Source organism: Propithecus coquereli, unplaced genomic scaffold (assembly GCF_000956105.1).
Source record: "Propithecus coquereli isolate 6110/MARCELLA unplaced genomic scaffold, Pcoq_1.0 Scaffold57, whole genome shotgun sequence".
Classification (NCBI taxonomy): Eukaryota; Metazoa; Chordata; class Mammalia; order Primates; family Indriidae; genus Propithecus; species Propithecus coquereli.
In genome coordinates, this window is record NW_012151618.1 from 2,797,806 (window position 1) to 2,815,558 (window position 17,753).

General features: G+C 38.9%; 1 pseudogene; it reads left to right on the forward strand.

The window, feature by feature from the left end:
* Window positions 1-15,558: 15,558 nt before the first annotated feature.
* On the forward strand, window positions 15,559-16,934 carry LOC105821356 (annotated as a pseudogene).
* Window positions 16,935-17,753: the final 819 nt, after the last annotated feature.

The window sequence follows — 17,753 nt, forward strand, 5'->3', positions numbered from 1 at the left end:
CTTGGGCCTTTTGCACATGCCTGAAATATTCTATCACTTCTTGATTCCACCTGGCTGACTCCTCCTCCTCCTGAGTTCAGCTTATGCCTGAATTCTGAGAAGCACTCCCTGACTCTCCAAGTGTAGCTGGCTGATCACTTCCATAGCAGACCCTGCTCATTTATATGAGACAGAACATTCTCCATTCATGTCTTTGATGTTGTCCTTACAAGGCTGTGGGCAACCTGAGAGCAGGTCTATTTGTTTATTGCTATATTGCAGTTGAGAGCACAGTGACTGGCATAGAGTAGGCTTTTAATGAATATATTTTGAATAAAGGAATACATGAATGGAATGGGAGGGGGGTGGCAGAAGTTTCTGAGAATCTCTAGGCCTGAGCCTGCAGCCTTGGTTCAGGTTTGAAAGGGTGAATTCCAGAAATTGGAAATATTGATTTCTTGTGGTTTCTTCATGCTCCCCTAGCATCTTGATTGAAGAAAGTACTTGCAATTGCCTACTCCAACATCAAGCTGATACCAATGGAAAGAATTACAGTAGCTGTTAAGGAGGTGGTTGCTTGTGTTTTAACTCTTCAACCTATAATTATGCACACACCCCCCAAAAAAAATTAAAGTTGTAGAAGAAAAACTTCCTCTGCTGCTGGTTTCTGCAGCTGGTGTCGTTGCGGATGTTCCTGCAGTGTGTTTATGGAGTTGATGAAGCCAAAAACCTTCCACCTTCAGGAGAATCCACAGAGAGCAACTACTGTGATGCGTGGCAATGAACTCTGATCTAAGATTCAGGAAATCTGGCTCACTGTCCATGTTTCCGGATCCACAGCCAAATCTCTCAGGGAGCCATGTTTCCTCCCCACCTCCTTTGTCTCACCTTCAGTAAGCTCCGCCCGAATATACCAGCTGCATTTTCAGAGAGCACGGGAACTAGTAGTGGTAGGGATAGCATCTTTGAGAGGAAGATGTTGGATAGGGAGTGGAGAAGTTTTCAATGAGTTAGAAAGGAGAAGTGACTCTAGGCCATACCAGTCTCTCACATTTCTCTTAAAATGACCACCATTCATAGAATTTTTTCCTTCCAGTAAAGGGGTGGGAGGAGTGGCCAATGGAAATCATGACCTAGGGTTAAGAACTTCAAATCGAGTTAGAGTTATCCTTTATTCTTACTCCCTAGATTTAGACGGCTGTCAAAACTTTAAACTCTGCACATAAAATACCACTGCTGTCTGTCCCTTAGATTTCCTTTCCACAGTCATCATTCTGGTGTAGGGTCCAGTGACTATGAGTCATCAAAATTATTGTGACAACTTCCTCTCCAGTCTCTGTGCCTCTAGGCTCTGCATCTGCCAATCCCCCATACACAGCACAGCTCAGTTAATCCTCCTGGAGGTCTGTACTGACCTGACTCCAAAGCTGCAATGTTCCCCATTACTTTCAACATAAATTTCAAGTGCTAGTAATTCAAGATGCTCATAATCTGGACTCAGTTTATCTTTCCAATATCAGCTCTCATTATTCCTCCAGCATGACTAACCTATAATTGACTGTGGTGGGGGCACACACTTAAAATGTGTTCTTTTCTCCAACAACTTGCCTCGGAAAGCTAAGATCTTTAAGTGGCACCAGTTTCCGTGGCTTTTTGGCTTTTTGGTTGCTCTAGTTCTTAGAACATCCGGTGCAATTTTAGAATTTTATCTCCTCCCTTCCTCAGGCTCCATCCGTCTCCTAGGAGACCTTTGGGATGGTAGGGTAATACCTCTGTTGCCTTCCCTGGTTCCAGATCCTTTGGTGTGTTAAGAAAGAGGAAAAGGAAGAGAGGCAGATCTATTTGTCTTTGGTGGCCATTGTTGTAGTCCTCTGTCTGCAGTTGTTTCTGCTTCTCTAACACGAATTCCCTGCTAATGCCTTCTGAGTTTTAGGCCTTCAAGTGTTGCTTCTGGGGAAGGAGAGTTGTGAGTTTTAGGGTTTCCCCATGGAGGCTGGGGTTCTTGCAGAAGATCCATTCTGTACCTACCTCTTTCCACTCTCTCATTCCCTGACCAAATAGCACCCCCATGACTTCTTGCTGCTGGCTGGAGTATCCCTCCCTTGCTGCCTGCAAGATGCCTCACCCTGGCTGTTCTCCCATCATGTCCATCTCACCCACAGGAAACTCATGAAGCAGCTTCACCATGTCAAATGGTGAGCCCCTTCCTCTCCCCACCCCCTCTATTTGTCTTTTTTCTCAGCTCAAAGAGGTTCAGGAGGCAAATCATCTAGTAGTCTACACAAACATACATCCAGTCATGGGATGAGATAGCAGTCACCCCTACGAGCTGAGTAATTCTCTTGCAGGCCCCCTCACTTGGCTTTGGGTGAGAGTGCTGAGCACCACCTCCCCTCTTCCATAGGGAGGAGAGAAAGAAAAAGGCCCAGAATTCTTGCCCTGGCAGATGACTTACATTCCTGACCTTTCTTATGATCCTTGTCACCTCTCACTGCCATTGCACCATCCTCTCTCTGCTTGTGTGGACTGCATGGGAGACTTGTGATGGGGTGATGGTTGCAGGACAGATGAGATGGCTTAGTTACCTCTAAAAAGCCTTTAAGGGGCATCTGATTATCCAAGAATGTTCAGAATGTGCTATTGTCAGCTGTTGGTCATTAGCTTTAAGTTCTAATCTCCATTTTGGGAAAACAGGAAAAGTCTGAGTATTCTTATATATTCCCAAAGAGACATCTTTATTATAATATAAATACTAGCTACATATTACCAGGCATTTACTCTTTTCTAAGTACTTTGACCCATTATCTCATTTAATCCTCTGATAACCCAATATAGTATGCATTATTAATATTATTCCCATTTTACAGATGAAAACAACTGAGGCTTAAATAAGTTATACAACTTTTCCAAGGCTGTATGTGTGGAAAGTGGCAGTACTAGGAATGGAGTTCAGGTCTGTCTGATATCTATGCCCAAGTTCTTTACTTCTATGACAGTGTTTCCAAACACACCATGGACTATGCCTTTACTCACATTGTTGACATTGGTTTTTAGAGGTCATCCGATTAGATATTTCCATTATGCAGATGAGAGAACTCTTACTTAGAGAGGCAAGTGAACCTCAAGATCATACATCTGAACTTTCTTTCTTGAAATACCTCCTCTGCCATCCTGTATATCCAAAGTCTATGTAGCTTTCAATGCCTAGGTCAGATCCCACCTTCCCACCCAAAGTCTTCCCTGTCCAGCCCAGTTCTTGGTGGTCCACATTCCTCTGAAGCTCATATCACTTACTACTGGTACTACCCACATAGCATTTCCATATTGTCTTGGCATTTCTTTAATTGTCATGTGACTAATTTAAAAAATAATTTCATATGCATATCATATTTTCCCTCACATCTATTGTAACTATCTTGAGAAGTACTGTAAAAAATATTCTCTTATGTGGTAATTTCAATTCACTTTATCAAAAATGTATTGAACACCTACTAAGGTTAACACAATGTACCCATAGGTGAACAAGAATATCTCTGATCTCAAGGAACTTTGTTTATGCTTAGTAAACAACATAGTTTAAGTGCATAAAATATTATTTTAAAAATAACAAATTATATAAATGTCATAACTATGAAACTTGAAAAAACAGATTCCATATGATTTTTCTACTTTTCAAAGATGGGGTCTCGCTGTATTGCCCAGGCTGACCTCGAACTCCTGGGCTTAAGCAATCCTCCCACCTCAGACTCCTGAGTAGCTGGAATTACAGGCATGCAATGCCATGCCTGGCTAGATTACATAGGGTTTGAGGAGATTTGAGAGTCTTCTTAGAGAAAAGAGATTTAAGATTAGCCTTGGAGGGGAAAATGTCAATTTATGTGTATTCAAGGCCAAGGGAAAAGCAAGGAATAGTGAAGGGAAAGAAAAGCAATGTTCAGCATAAAGGACTCACTTTGCCCTCCCTGGGTTGCAGTGTGGCATCTTAGCAGGTTGACTGTGGATCACAGGTGTACTTTGACCAGCACAAGATTTTTTTTCCCAGTTCTAATCCAAATGCCTTGGGTGTGTCCTGTCCAGTCTTTAAATGTGTGCTGTAGTTTTACAGCAGGTTGCTGCGCATCATTTACTTTGCCTGCCTTGACCCTGAGGCACTTGAATAGGGAGAACAGCAGGAGGATGCTGGTAAGGCCGCCTGGAGGCTGGTGTTATCTCAGGGTAAAGATTTTCAAATGAACAAGTGGTTGTGGAGTGACTTGAGTTTTTGAGCTAAAGGGTAACGTGATGGGAACTGCATTTTGAGACGGTGGATCTGGCAGTGGTGTGTAAGACTGACGGAGCAGAGAGGTGGGAATCGGGTTAGAAGTTAATGCTCTCTGTGTTCCCTCGCAGATTGCAGCACATGTAGTTATAATTCTCCAGCAGTCCTTGTGGTCTGCATTACACAATTTACCATTATCCGGTGTTTTCTTTTTTCTGCTGTGGCATTCTTTACTCAGCACTGGAGGTCCAGGGCCGTGTCTTATACCTTTTGTGCATCTCACAGCATGGACCAGGGCCGGCATTTCTGGACACTTGTTTGGCTGATGCTGGAGAGTCAGTGTTGCTTCTCTAGGACAAGAGGAGGCGAGGAAGGGACACCAATTCATGTGCTAGATCAATTTAAATCAGAAGTTCTCTCAGATGTCTGAGCACAGGCTTCGCGTTCTAAAATGCATTTGTTTGCTTTGGTCCCATGTGATGATCTTTTATGCTAACTGCTCTTTTCCTGTTCCAGATAGAGTATTTTTCTTTTGCTAGTGTGACACACGTTCAAGTGTGAACTGAATTAGTCATGATTGTTTTTAGCATTTGCTCATGTTGAATTTTGAAGCCCAATATTGCACAGACATTTTGGAAGAATGTGGCACTAAACTAACTTTATTGAAATCTGTTTTTCTAATTCAATGGAAAGTTCAAAGACCAAGTACCAAACTTTTATTGCCTTTCAGGGAGGTATCTTATCCATTGAGCCCGTCTCAAAATCAAACCTTCTCATTTCAATATTATACTTAAAAATGAAGACTTGAAGGATTGACTCAATGGTATGTTCATCAGTATGTTAATCATCTTTGCAGGAATAGTGAAGGGGACTAGTCATTCAGCTGCCCTGTGTTATCTACCATATAGGATGTTGAGATATTAAGAAAATGCTATAGACACGGATCAATTTCTTCCCTAAAAGAAGTCTCATAGTGCTTACACAGCATGCTAGCTTGGAAATCAAATGAGAAGAGCAGGGACTGCTTCAATGTCAGTTTTTTTGTTTGTTTGTTTTCCAAACAGTTCTTTATTACATTACCTTTGTACAAGCCTGTTCAGGTTTAAAAATTTTTTTTTTTACAAAATATGGGCCATAAAAATGGGTATGAACTGTTAAAACTACCCACTCATCTATGTCTCATCATAGAAATATTTTTGTGCTATATTTAGTCTTCTGCGATTATTAAAAAGCAACCTAGTAATTGTAAAATCAAATGAAGAGTTACAAACATGAATAAGATAGAGAAGGCATACTTTGATTTCTGTCCCCAGAGATAACTACTGTCAATGACTTCACAGTTTGACGTCTAGGGGGATGGATGGGAGGATAGATGAATAGGTACCAAAAGAGTAAATAGTGGCATTCCTGTACATCAACTGTGGCGTATTTTTCAGGAATCACTGAGGCAATTTGTTTCATATTTGGATTTCATCTTGATCTAAGATCCAACTTCAATGGGTTTATTTCCTAACCTCATGGCTATTGATGGACTATCAACTGACTAGAGTTTAGATCTCAGGCTGTTAAAATCTTCTATGCAATAATTTGAATCAGTGGACTTACTAAGTCCTAGAGATTCTGAAAATGTTTTCCTTGGGGCATTTAGAAAGTTGTCAAGATGAGGTCCCTCTGGTATAATATGCCAAAATCCAGATTAAAAAAAGTCGCCTTAAGATAATTTTGATTAGCTAAACAATACAAACATGTTTCAGTGTTTCACAGGTGGTTTGTAGCAGAGCTAGAAAAGACGCCTGTCTCCTTTACCTGACCCTCTTCGATGCCTTCTGCTCAGCCCGTCCCTTCATTGCCATGTCTCCGCAGAGTGAGCAGAAGCTCTTAGAATCATGGGTTCAGTGAAGATAGAACCTAGTTCAGGGAGGTTTATGCTCTGAATTTCAGAAGACTGAGTAGGGTTAATTCAGCCTAAAATCCAGGGCAATATTCACAGAGAGTAAAGAGAAAGGACTTTACTTCCTCCGAGTTTGGAAAGGTGATGGAGAGAAACTACCTTTAAAAGAAAAGCTAGTGTGTTTGTGGATACAGAGAGAGAGAAAAAGAAAGAGAGAGAGAAAGATACCCAGAGAGAGTGAGGGAGAAACAGGGAGGATAGGGAGGAGGAGGGGGAGGAGAAACAAGAAATGTAGAATAGGATGAGGTTTGGTACAGGTATACATCTGAATAAGCAACACCTAATAAAGATACTTCATGTCCCCTTCTAGTCAATCTGCAAATTCCATTGCCTGCCCCAACTGTGAAGATTTCCATCACTTTAGATTTCTTTTCACTCTTCTCGTGTGTCATATAAATGGAATCATACAGTCTGTTTTCTTTCATGTCTGGCTTTTTCTGTACAATATAACTTTTTTTTTTTAGATTTAATATATTGTTGTTTGTCTCATAATTCTTTCTTGTTTAGTGCCAAATGTGATTTTGCTTTATGAATATACCACATTTGTTTATCCATGAAACTTGCCTTTTTGCTTGTTTTTAAAAATTTGGTCATCTCATTTTGTTTTCATATTGCTGTCATTTCAATCTTTGAACTGAACATACTTGTGTTCACAACGATCATTTGGAAATGGATGATAATTGAAATCTTCAGTTAACTTAAAAACTTTATCTGTGCCCACGATTATCACCTCCTAACCACCAAACTTTAAAGCAAAGTGGTACCCTCTGAAAAGCCTGAATCTAAATGGTAATAATATTTCACGTTTATACAGAGGGCTCTACAGTTCAAGATACGTTTTCATACACAGCATTTTCTTTTAACTTGATCTACATTCAGTGTTTCTAGGTACTGGGTTTTGATAGAGAGTCAGGAACGTGGAATTTCTGTTCTATCCCCTCAAAATTTAAACTTTGTTATGTGATGCTCTACCAGATTTCTCTGGGATTCACCATTTCTCTGTGTGGCCGTAAGGTCCTGGCTGGGGTTTCAATGCAGCCAACCCTACTGTCCTGCTGGAGAGCTCCTGTCTATAGCCACAGGGTTCTTGTCCCTGCTGCTCTTTGTCTACTCTTGGCCCTCACACAATACATTTTAAAAGTAAAAATATTTAGAAACTATTCTAGAAAATCAAGATAGTTTCAATTCAATTTACTTCTGAAATCACTAAAGGAAAAAACAACTTTTGTTATAAGCCTCCTATTGCATTGTTGGAGTATTATTACCACTATAGTATTTTGTTCATGGAACCAGCCAGTGAATGAACCTCTGAAGCAATGAATGTGCATATATAAGCCATTTGATATCTGAAGTGATAACTTTTAGAAAATTTACTATATTGTGTTATAATCTCCTTGACTGTAATTAACTTTTAAACAATTATTGCTTTTGAGCAATGAAAGCCTGTGTAGGCTTCCTGGAAAGGAGAGTCACCTCCAAATTCTCTTTATTTTTTTTCTTCTTTTTTTTTTTTTTCAAATTCTCTTTATAAAGAAGACATACCTGGTACATTGTGATTCCTTCATTAAAATAGCATATTTAAAAAATGATTTTATTTTTAGAAAATAAAGTAATCCTCCAAGATTTTAAAATGGGTTTAATATTCTTTGTCAATTCTTATATCAAATGCATGTATGGAATTAATTATTTACATTAATGGTTGTATAGAGACTCTATCTATAAGAAATGAAGTTTGTGCTTATACCTTTTTTAAGTGAGTGCTGACTCTCTTTTTAAAATAAAAAAGAATTAGATACAAGCCATGTAATCTAATGTAAAATATAAGGTATAATGAAAAAAATTTTAAGTAAATTTATCATGTTGCAAATACATGTGTGTGTGTTTAATTTTTCTTCTTCGTTTTCAGGCCTTTATCAAGGATGACTGGCGTTTTTGTTTAAACCGTGTAGTTACTCTCCAAACTCTGCAAGGTAAGCAAGGCAAGTCCTGTGACCATTTCACAGACATGCAAGGGTGATCTTGCACTGTTAAATTGCTAGAAAGAGATGAGGCTGGAATTAAATATAGACTCTCTCAGATGTGTTTTCCAGTGCTCTCCTTGCTATAGTTTTCAAATGGTGGATGAAAGTTCTTGATAAATGGTAATTTTACTCAGATCTGTGAACTAAAATAAAGTCTTAAACTCCCCCCCCAGGTGACTGAATGGAACCCCTCTTGTCCAAGGGAACCCCAGAAATGCCCTAAAGTTGAGTTGTTGGCCATGAGAAGGGAGGTCAGACACACCTCATCATGCCCCACTTCCCTTCTTGGAGATATCCTTTGTAACTCATTAACAGACTTAAGATTGTACAAGGCAAAGCTTAAATCACACCTGTAGGTCATGAGATACTTAACGGATCACTTGAGTCTGGGCATATATGCAGTGGCTTGGTGGCTTGTCTCTGATCAACAGACTTCCTTATCTTAACTTAAAACATTCCAAGCCTTTAGACAAAGCTTCATTTCTTTAACCAATTACAAATCAAAGAGTCTTTAAACCCTCCTATAACCTGTGAGCTCTTGTTTTGAAATGTCCCACCTTTTCAGGCCAAACCAATGTTTGCCTTCCATCTATTGATTTATGACTTTACGAGTAATTCCTATCTCCCTGAAATGTATAAAATCAAACTGTAACCCAGCCACAGCGATTCCATTTGCTCAAGGCTTCTTGAGTGTGGCTCCTGGCCATGGTCCTCAAATTTGGCTCAGAATAAACTTCTTTAAGTTATTTTACAGAGTTTGGCTTCTTTTCTGTTGACAGATCTGAGAGCTAGAAAATTGGCTGAAACAACTGTATTATAAAGATGGAAGAAACTAGATAGCAAATCAATAGTCACAGAATAAACTATAATGACCAATTCAATTTCAAAGAAGTTAATTTGCGTTGCAGCAGCGTTGCGATTGTTTTCTGAAGAGCTGAAGAAATAGCTCAATAATGTGTGAACTGCGTGTTTGGTTTTCAGAGTGGATTGCGTGCAGTGCTTTAGAATACAACTGCAGGTCAGCATTTTGGCGACAGCATGAACAGGCTTCAGCTTCAAGAAGCTTCCTGTGAGGTCAACTGAGGGCTGTCTTGGGATCAAATCCTGATCTATTATCAGGATAACCCAGGCTGCTCTTGAAATGAGAGGATTTCTAACAGGAAGTAACCGTGATCTCTTTTCCCTCTCATAAAAGCAAGCTGCTTTGTTGTCCTTCTTTTTCCCTGAAATCAGCACAAATGAAGAGTTTGAGAGAGAGAGTTGTTCTGCTCAAGATTTAATAACAAATAATAGAGAACATAAGATGCGAGTGATTGCTTACTTCCGCCTCCTACGTCATTGCCTCTTACTCCCCTTACAGAATACCCAACTGGGTTTTAGGATAACAATGGCTTGGTTTTAATGTTCATGAATAACAGAAGCCTGTGAGTGGGCATTTGAAATTGGAAAGCAATAAAGAAACATAGCAAGAGAGAAAAGGAACTTGGGGCTGAATTGGAGGTAGAATAGAAAAGGAGCAATCCTTTTTCTGTGTCACCCCAAGCAATGTTGGCCTTGTCAAATGCATCACAACTTGAGTCAAGTTTTCAGCAGAGTCTGGTTCACAGCAAGGAAATGAGCCCATCATTGAAGGACTGCACAAATTCCTCTAAGCTTCTTGGAGAAATTGGAGATTGTACGCATGTGTATGTGAAAATTTATATCTAATTGATTTTGTTTCTTTTGTTCTGTGAAAGGAAAGACATAGAACTGAAGTGTCTAAGGATTTATTCAGAGCCTCAGAGTAGCCATGCCATTTGTAGAGATTGCTGCTTACCATGTTTCCGTGGTTAGGGAATGTTAGAGCTGAAAATTGTGTCCAAGTCTGTGGAGGCCCTTCCCCGTATTGTCAGAGTGGTCATTTAAAAAATATCTTAAAGTTAAATGTTTTGCCCTGCATTGGGTTCATATCTTCTGATTTGAAGACATTTGAAGTCAAATTCATGTAAATTTCAAAGAAGTTCTGCTTAGCCATACCTCGCTTTCCACTACTTGAAGCCAGATTAACGTGAATGAGAAATGAGAAATAAAGAGCATCCTTCAGAGAATGAATAGGCCTGTCAACTTCTAGATCCTCTCCCTGGTCACAGTGTGATTGTCCAGTGGAGAGCATCTGACTTTAGCCAGCAATTGGAACTTTTAAACACTTGATTAGAAAGTTCTTTAGCCATTCTCTTTTGTCATGGAAATTATAAGCTTTGAAAGCTGGATTTTGTTACTTGCAATTAGAGTCCTGATCAATACCTTTATTCATTTGGGGGGATTTAGAGGGCTCATGTTCTCAAAAATCTCTCAATTGTGTTCCAAGAAGTAGAATATTTCTACATGACTTGCATAACCATAAAGGATCTTGCTAACATACAAATATTATCAAGGAGGACTATGCATCATCTCTCTGACCCTTGCGATCACTTTCACATTTATTGTCTTCCTGCTTTCCAATCAGCAACTGTTTCTAGTCTTGATAGAAAAGTCAGCACAAGTCAGTTTTGAGAGAAAAGAAAGGCCAGAAAGAAGGGCCAAAGCAGGTAGGCATAAGATGTTTGGGTTTGAGGATGTCCAGAACATTCATGATTGTGGGAAACTATCCTCTGTGAATGGGCATAGATAAGATTTAGTTCTGAGAGCTGTATGAAGAATAATTAGGATAAATGCATTCTGAGGTATTAAATACAGTGTCCAGTTCTTGTACAGTCAGCAAATGTCAGCTAGTACTAATACAATAAAAATATTAATATATTTAACATAATTGAATATGTTTTTGATTTGTGAACTATTTCAAAACCTTCCATTATCTCATAGTTGTTTGACTTTTGTTGTACAGTTCTATAAAAACAATGTGGTATTATCTTTGGGATTTGTAAATCTGGAAGTTAGTTTTTTCCATACTACTTTTGCTTATAAAAATATTTCTATATACCTAAGTTTATTGTATTATAATTCACTATTCATGATACTTCATATAACTCAGCCATTATTGCTATTAGGGTTTGTGTATATGTATACATTTAATTTTATAATATGGCAGACTCATGACAGACAGTCAGAATTATTTACTTCAATAAGCCCTCATGACTTATGTGGTCCTTTAGGAAAAGATATTACAATACTTTTCTACTATCATTTGATATGATAATAGAGATAAATGAGACATAATCTATGTTTATTAAAAATGAATTTGGTGATGTGGCCCACTCTCTTCCCAAAACTTTGTCTAATCAGTATATCCAGGACACAGTTTTGGTTACATAACACTTCTAAGGTCCTGATTTGTGATTGTCATAATCTCTACAGAGGTTAACAAGCATTTAATAGTTGGGCAACCTTTGGAAAAATGCTATTCTCCACTGAGGATGATATTATTATTTTTATTAGTGGACAACCCTGGTCATCCTTTTTTTTTTTTTTAATACCCAGAGAATTCAAGAAGAGCTATATAGCTATAGCATCTGAGAAAACTAACAATGTAGGAAAAGATTTAATAGAGAATCAGCAGTTGACTGGTGTTTTGGTTTTTCTTTGTATTTAAAATGACACAAATTTATTATCATACCATGAGGCTTTAATATCAGCATCAGAAAAGGGCAGTACTGCTGGTGATAGATCTGAATTGCCAGCTGTAGTTGGGAGCTTCAAAAATGGAGAGTTTGTTTATTTTCACATCTGACATCAAATAATGTTGTTTGCTTTGAAATAGTTCCTCTTGGTGTCTGCCATAGCCCTTTAAAGGGCTGACAAGTAGAATTCATTTCTCAGGTCTTTGGGTGGAGTCAGAAGAAAAAAATAACTCTTAAAGATAACTGTCTTTTTGCATCAGATTCAAGAGATGCTTTAATTTTCTTAACCCAAAAAGAGAAAGCCAAATGCCAATTCAGGTCTATCACATGTCTTTTCATGGAGCTATTGGTGAAGCAATTAAATGCGTAAGTGACAGAAATGATGGATGTTGGTCCCATTATTGCTGTTTAAGGTAGGCAGAGTATGTGCTTCCCTAAGATTAGATTTTTATGAAAAGAATTTTTTCCTTTAGTCATCATATAATACAGAACTGTTTTTTGTCCAAGAAGTTATTTTGTTTTTGGCTATTGCAGAAATCTCAGGGGAAAAATTCTCAGGCTCCATTTTACCTTTAAGAAGTACATAAACCTGAACAGTTAAGTTTTTTTAATTTCAAAATAGGTTTTGTTTTGACTTAGAAAGCCTCATATTTCCTCAAAGCATTTTAATATTTGGAATAAATTTATAAAATATTTCAGGGCACTGGCATTTATCTTCCCTCATAATTCTGGGCAAAAATTCCTGGGGAAAGCTTGAGGATAGGTTTCTCCCATTTTTTTCAACTCTTTTCAGTTTTACCAAGTTGTCTTTTTAGTGGGGTCTGAGGGAAATGATTGGGGCCCTGTGCATGGCTGAGTCAGGGTGTCCATGAGGCCAGTTGAGATCATGATTATTGTTGCAATGGTTAATAAAAGAAAGTCGCAGAGTGCTTAAGACTGGAAAAGACTGACAAAATTAACTATATGATCCTGTCATTTTTCATATGGGACACTCAGGTACAGGAAGATGAAGGGACTTGTCAGGGTCATATGGTTAGCTAGTGTCAGAGTTATGATCCCAGCTGACTGCCTCTCCACCTGGCAATTTTCTCAGTAATTTCCCAGGATCCATTTTTTCTTTACTCTTGACTTGCTTCCATCCCATTCCATTACGTTCCATACCAACTGGCCCCTGATGTTGACTGAGCTACTGTTTTGGCTTCAGTTCTGCCCCTTGGGTATATTGACTGAATGGGATTTTCTCACCTCAAGTCTTGGCACTCTTTGAGTGGTTTTGACTTGGACTTATCCCTTTGGAGGTTTTTGTTCCCGACTACCTAAAGAAAGACTCCCACTCTAGCTCCAACTCTGTTTGCCTTTACTAATATTGCTGCTACTGCTGCTACTGCCACCTGACTTTTGGAAAAGACAAAACTATAGTGAAAAAGATTGATCAGTGGTTGCCAGAAGTTCATGGGGAGGCAGAGAGGGATGACTGGGTGAAATTAGGGTTTTTCAGAACAGTGAAACTATTAAAGTATTATGATACTGTAATACTAGAGTCATGAGATTATGCATTTGTCAAAATCCGTAAAACTTTATAGCACAAATAGTGAACCTTAATATATATGCAATTTTTTTTAATTAAAAAACTTAGAAAGTCAGGGGATTTCAGGAAGCAGTATAGACTGTGACAAGTGTTGGGGTTCAGAATATGATACCCCAAAGTATGGAACCTTGGCATTTTGAGTACTTTGAACTGAAGGAAATTGGAACAGCCTGAGAACCAAGGTCTTTCTGACCTTCTCTCATCTCCTGTCTATCATCCCTTTTTTTCCCCTGAAATAAGTCATAGAAACTAGAATTCCTCTTCCCTGTGGCATGGCATAGAAACTAGAACCCATCTTCCCCAAAGCAAGTCATAAAACCAAGAAAAATCACTCTTTCTTTTCTCCCTTCTCCCTTGAAGACCCTCATTCCAGAGGGGTCCTGCCCCATACCCAGGCAGGGAACACTACACATATAGGCCAAGAAGAATCTGAACAGACAGATCTTGCTGGGTTCTCCTGCACTCAGTCTGTTACCATTAGATCACACCCTTTCATCCAATCACGTTTCTACACAGCTGTCCATTCTTCATCAAACCTAAGCATAAAAATAGACAGTTTTTCCTGGGTTTTGGGTCTTCATTTCTGAAGGCTCTCGTGTCATATGAAACTTTGATTAAATAAATTTGTTATGCTTTTCTCTTGTTATCAAGTCGTAGTTATAGGAGCATTGGCCATGACCCTAATGATGGATATGAAATGGGATCACAACTTTCTACTCCTACACAAGCGACTATAAATGTACTATAAACATGTGAAACACTGTCTCACTGAAGGGAGCAGGGTGCTGACATAAGTCAGTCTGAAAATCAGTGGAGTCTGTAAGACCATGTATGATGGAAAACAAACAGTTATGTGAATGAATGGTGGGTGGTGGGAACCAGGTTTCTGACTGTTGTGTTGGGAATTTATAGGTAGTTGAGGTGAGGAGGCTGGAACGATCCACGTGGTAATGATTGGGAGTTGGAGACATTGGTAAGAACTCATGTTTAGATGATTACATATAGAAATATTTATAGATATGTCTATATCCTTGGGTTAGTATACACACATATATCTCTTTGCTCTGTTAGCTGAGAGGGCCTAAAATAGGAAATGACCTTAGCACAATGAGCACACCTAACACCCAATCTTGTTTTCTAATAACATTCTCCAACAAAAAGAACTGGGCTTCTTGAAGAAATGGCTGCTTCTAGGACTGGGCAGGAAATATACAACATGAATTTGGAATATTTGAAGGTCCAGAAAGTAAGGAAATAAAACAAAACAAATCCAAACCCACATTGATAGGGACATGTTAAAAGGTCACAGGAGCCAACTGAAAGAGCTCCTAATGGCCAAAGCTACAAAATTTTAGCAACGAACTAAATAAAGTAGTATTTGACTGTAATCCCAAGTATAAAATAAATATTCATGAGTGCACACTGATACAAACAAATAATTGAACAAACTAGTAAATGGAGGAGAAAAGATGAATATATCACATGGAAGAATTACAAATAATTCATGAAGATACTCTACCCTAAAGAAGGGGAAGCATAATTTTCCATTCTTTAAGTATGGGCTGTGCAAAGAACACACTATTACAAAAAAGATGGGGTGGGGGAAAGAGGAAGTCTATAGTGGAGAAAACTGATTAACAGTTCAAGGTTGATACCATCAGCCACAAATCAGGTTAATCATGGGTACCCTTGGTATGATGTGATGAAATTGACACTTTGCATCTGTGATTTTTCTCCCCCAAATATATAACTCCAGTCTAATCATGACAAAAACATCAGACAAATTGCAATAGAGGAGCATCCTACAATATACCTGAACAGCACTCCTTAAAATTTTCAAGGTCATCAAAAACAAAGAAAGTCTGAGAAACTTAAGTTTCTAATAAGTTATGACAACTAAATTCAATGTGGCATCCTGCATGAAATCCTGGAAGAGAAAAAGGGCACTGATTAAAACTAAGAAAATCTGAATAAACTATGGATTTAGTTAACACTGTATCAATATTGGTTCATGAATTGGAACAAATGCACCATAGTAATGAAAGATAGAAGACAGAAAAAACTGTGTGTGTATGGAGGGGAAAGGGTTTATGGGAACTCTGTACTAGGTTCTCAATTTTGTAAATCTAAAGCCAATCTAGCCACAGTAGTCAAGGTGAGAGAAGATGGTGGCTGAGACGGAGCCTCGTCCACTGGGGGATGGAAAGCCCACTGACTTTGAGGAGATGGAGGATGAAGAGGAACTGTTTATTAGCACTGTTTCCACCCTAGATTCAAGTCCGTCATCTCCATAACCAGCTAGTCTTCCTGTAGAAGATATAAGTGCAAACTCCAGTGGCCTAAATCCTGCAGAAGTTGTGCTAGATGATGACAAGGAAGATCTTTTTGTGGAAGCTACAGAAGAAGCTTCTTTGGACAGCCCGGAAAGAGAGCCCATGCTTTCCTCATAACCTTCTCCTGCAATCATGCCTGCCATCCCTACTGCACTTATTGCTCCTAGAATTGAATTGAAGGGTATGTCTGCTCCTGTGATCTTTGAAGCAAAAGCAAACGGAGATATTTTTGATATAGAAATTGGTATATCCAACCCAGAGACAGTTGGCGATGGCATGAATGCTTACATGGCATATAGAGTAACAACAAAGACTTCTCTCTCCATGTGCGGGAAGAGCGAATTTTTGGTGAAAAGAAGATTCAGTGACTTTCTTGGTTTGCACAGCAAATCAGCAAGCAAGTGTTTACATGTCAGTTATATTGTGCCACCAGCTCCAGAAAAGAGTATAGTAGGCATGACCAAGGTCAAAGTGGGTAAAGATTCGTCATCCACTGAGTTTGTAGAAAAACAGAGAGCAGCTCTTGAAAGCTATCTTCAAAGAACAGTATAACATCCAATTTTCCTGCAGGATCCTGATTTACAGCAGTTCAGAGCTGCCTAGAGCAGCTAATACACAGCCTCTGAGCAGAGCAGGAATACTGAGGGTGGTGAAGGAGGCTACCAATGCTGTTAACAAAATGACAATCAAGATGAATGAATCGGATGCATGGTTTGAAGAAAAGCAGCAGCAATTTGAGAATCTGGATCAGCAACTTAGGAAACTTCACGCCAGCGCTGAAGCCTTGGTCTGTCATAGAAAAGAACTTTCAGCCAACACAGTTGCCTTTGCTAGAAGTGCTGCCACATTAGGTAATTCTGAGGATCATACTGCTTTCTCTAGAGCTTTGTCTCAGCTTGCAGAAGTTGAGGAGAACATAGACCAGTTACATCCAGAGCAAGCTTTTGCTGACTTTTGTATGTTTTCAGAACTACTTAGTGGCTCTATTCATCTTATTGCTGCAGTGAAATGGGAGGCGAAAGTGCAAGAAGCGGAAAGCGATTCTGAGTAGGTCTCTAAAACAATTTGAAAAGGAGTGGGAAGATTTGAGAAAGAACGAATGAAGGATTTTAAAACTGTTATCATCAAGTACTTAGAATCTTTAGTACAAACAATAGCTGATAAAATACTGGGAAGCATTCCCACCTGAAATCAAAACCATTGCCTAGCAATAAGATTATTCCTCTTAAGAGGACCTTGGATGTTTGTTCCAGTTATGCTGAATTTCACAGTGAAATCATTTAAAACCATCTAAATACACCACTCTATATTTTATGAATTACATGTGGTTATATATATATAAATATAAACACACACTGATGTTTTATTGCCAGCTGCATGTCCTGACCCTCTTTGAATCAAGTGGACTGTGGCATGACGTTCTACAATACTTTGCTGAATTGAACATTATTGTGTTTTAAATACTTGCACTAAAATGTGCACTGGAAGGCTGGAAAATTTTACAGTATTTTTTCTTTACATTATGTTCTGTGGTATGTTTACCTCTTTATGAAGTGAATTATCAATGCATTGATTAATGTTCATTTAAAAATTCCTGTACAGAAATTATGATTTTGTGATTACGGTAATAAAATGGTATTCCTTGTGAAAAAAAATAAAGCTGGGCCAGGCGCGGTGGCTCACGCCTGTAATCCTAGCACTCTGGGAGGCTGAGGTGGGCAGATTGCTTGAGCTCAGGAGTTCGAGACCAGCTTGAGCAAGAGCGAGACCCCGCCTCTACTAAAAATAGAAAAAATTATCCGGGCATGGTGGCACGTGCCTGTAGTCCCAGCTACCCGGGAGGCTGAGGCAGGAGGATCACTTGAGCCCAGGAGTTTGAGGTTGCTGTGAGCTAGGCTGACACCACGGCACTCTAGTCCAGGCAAGAGAGTGAGACTCTATCTCAAAAAATAAAAAATAAAAAATAAAGCTGGTCTAAAATATAAATTTTATTAAAGTATTGACTCCATTAAAAATTTCAATATCAT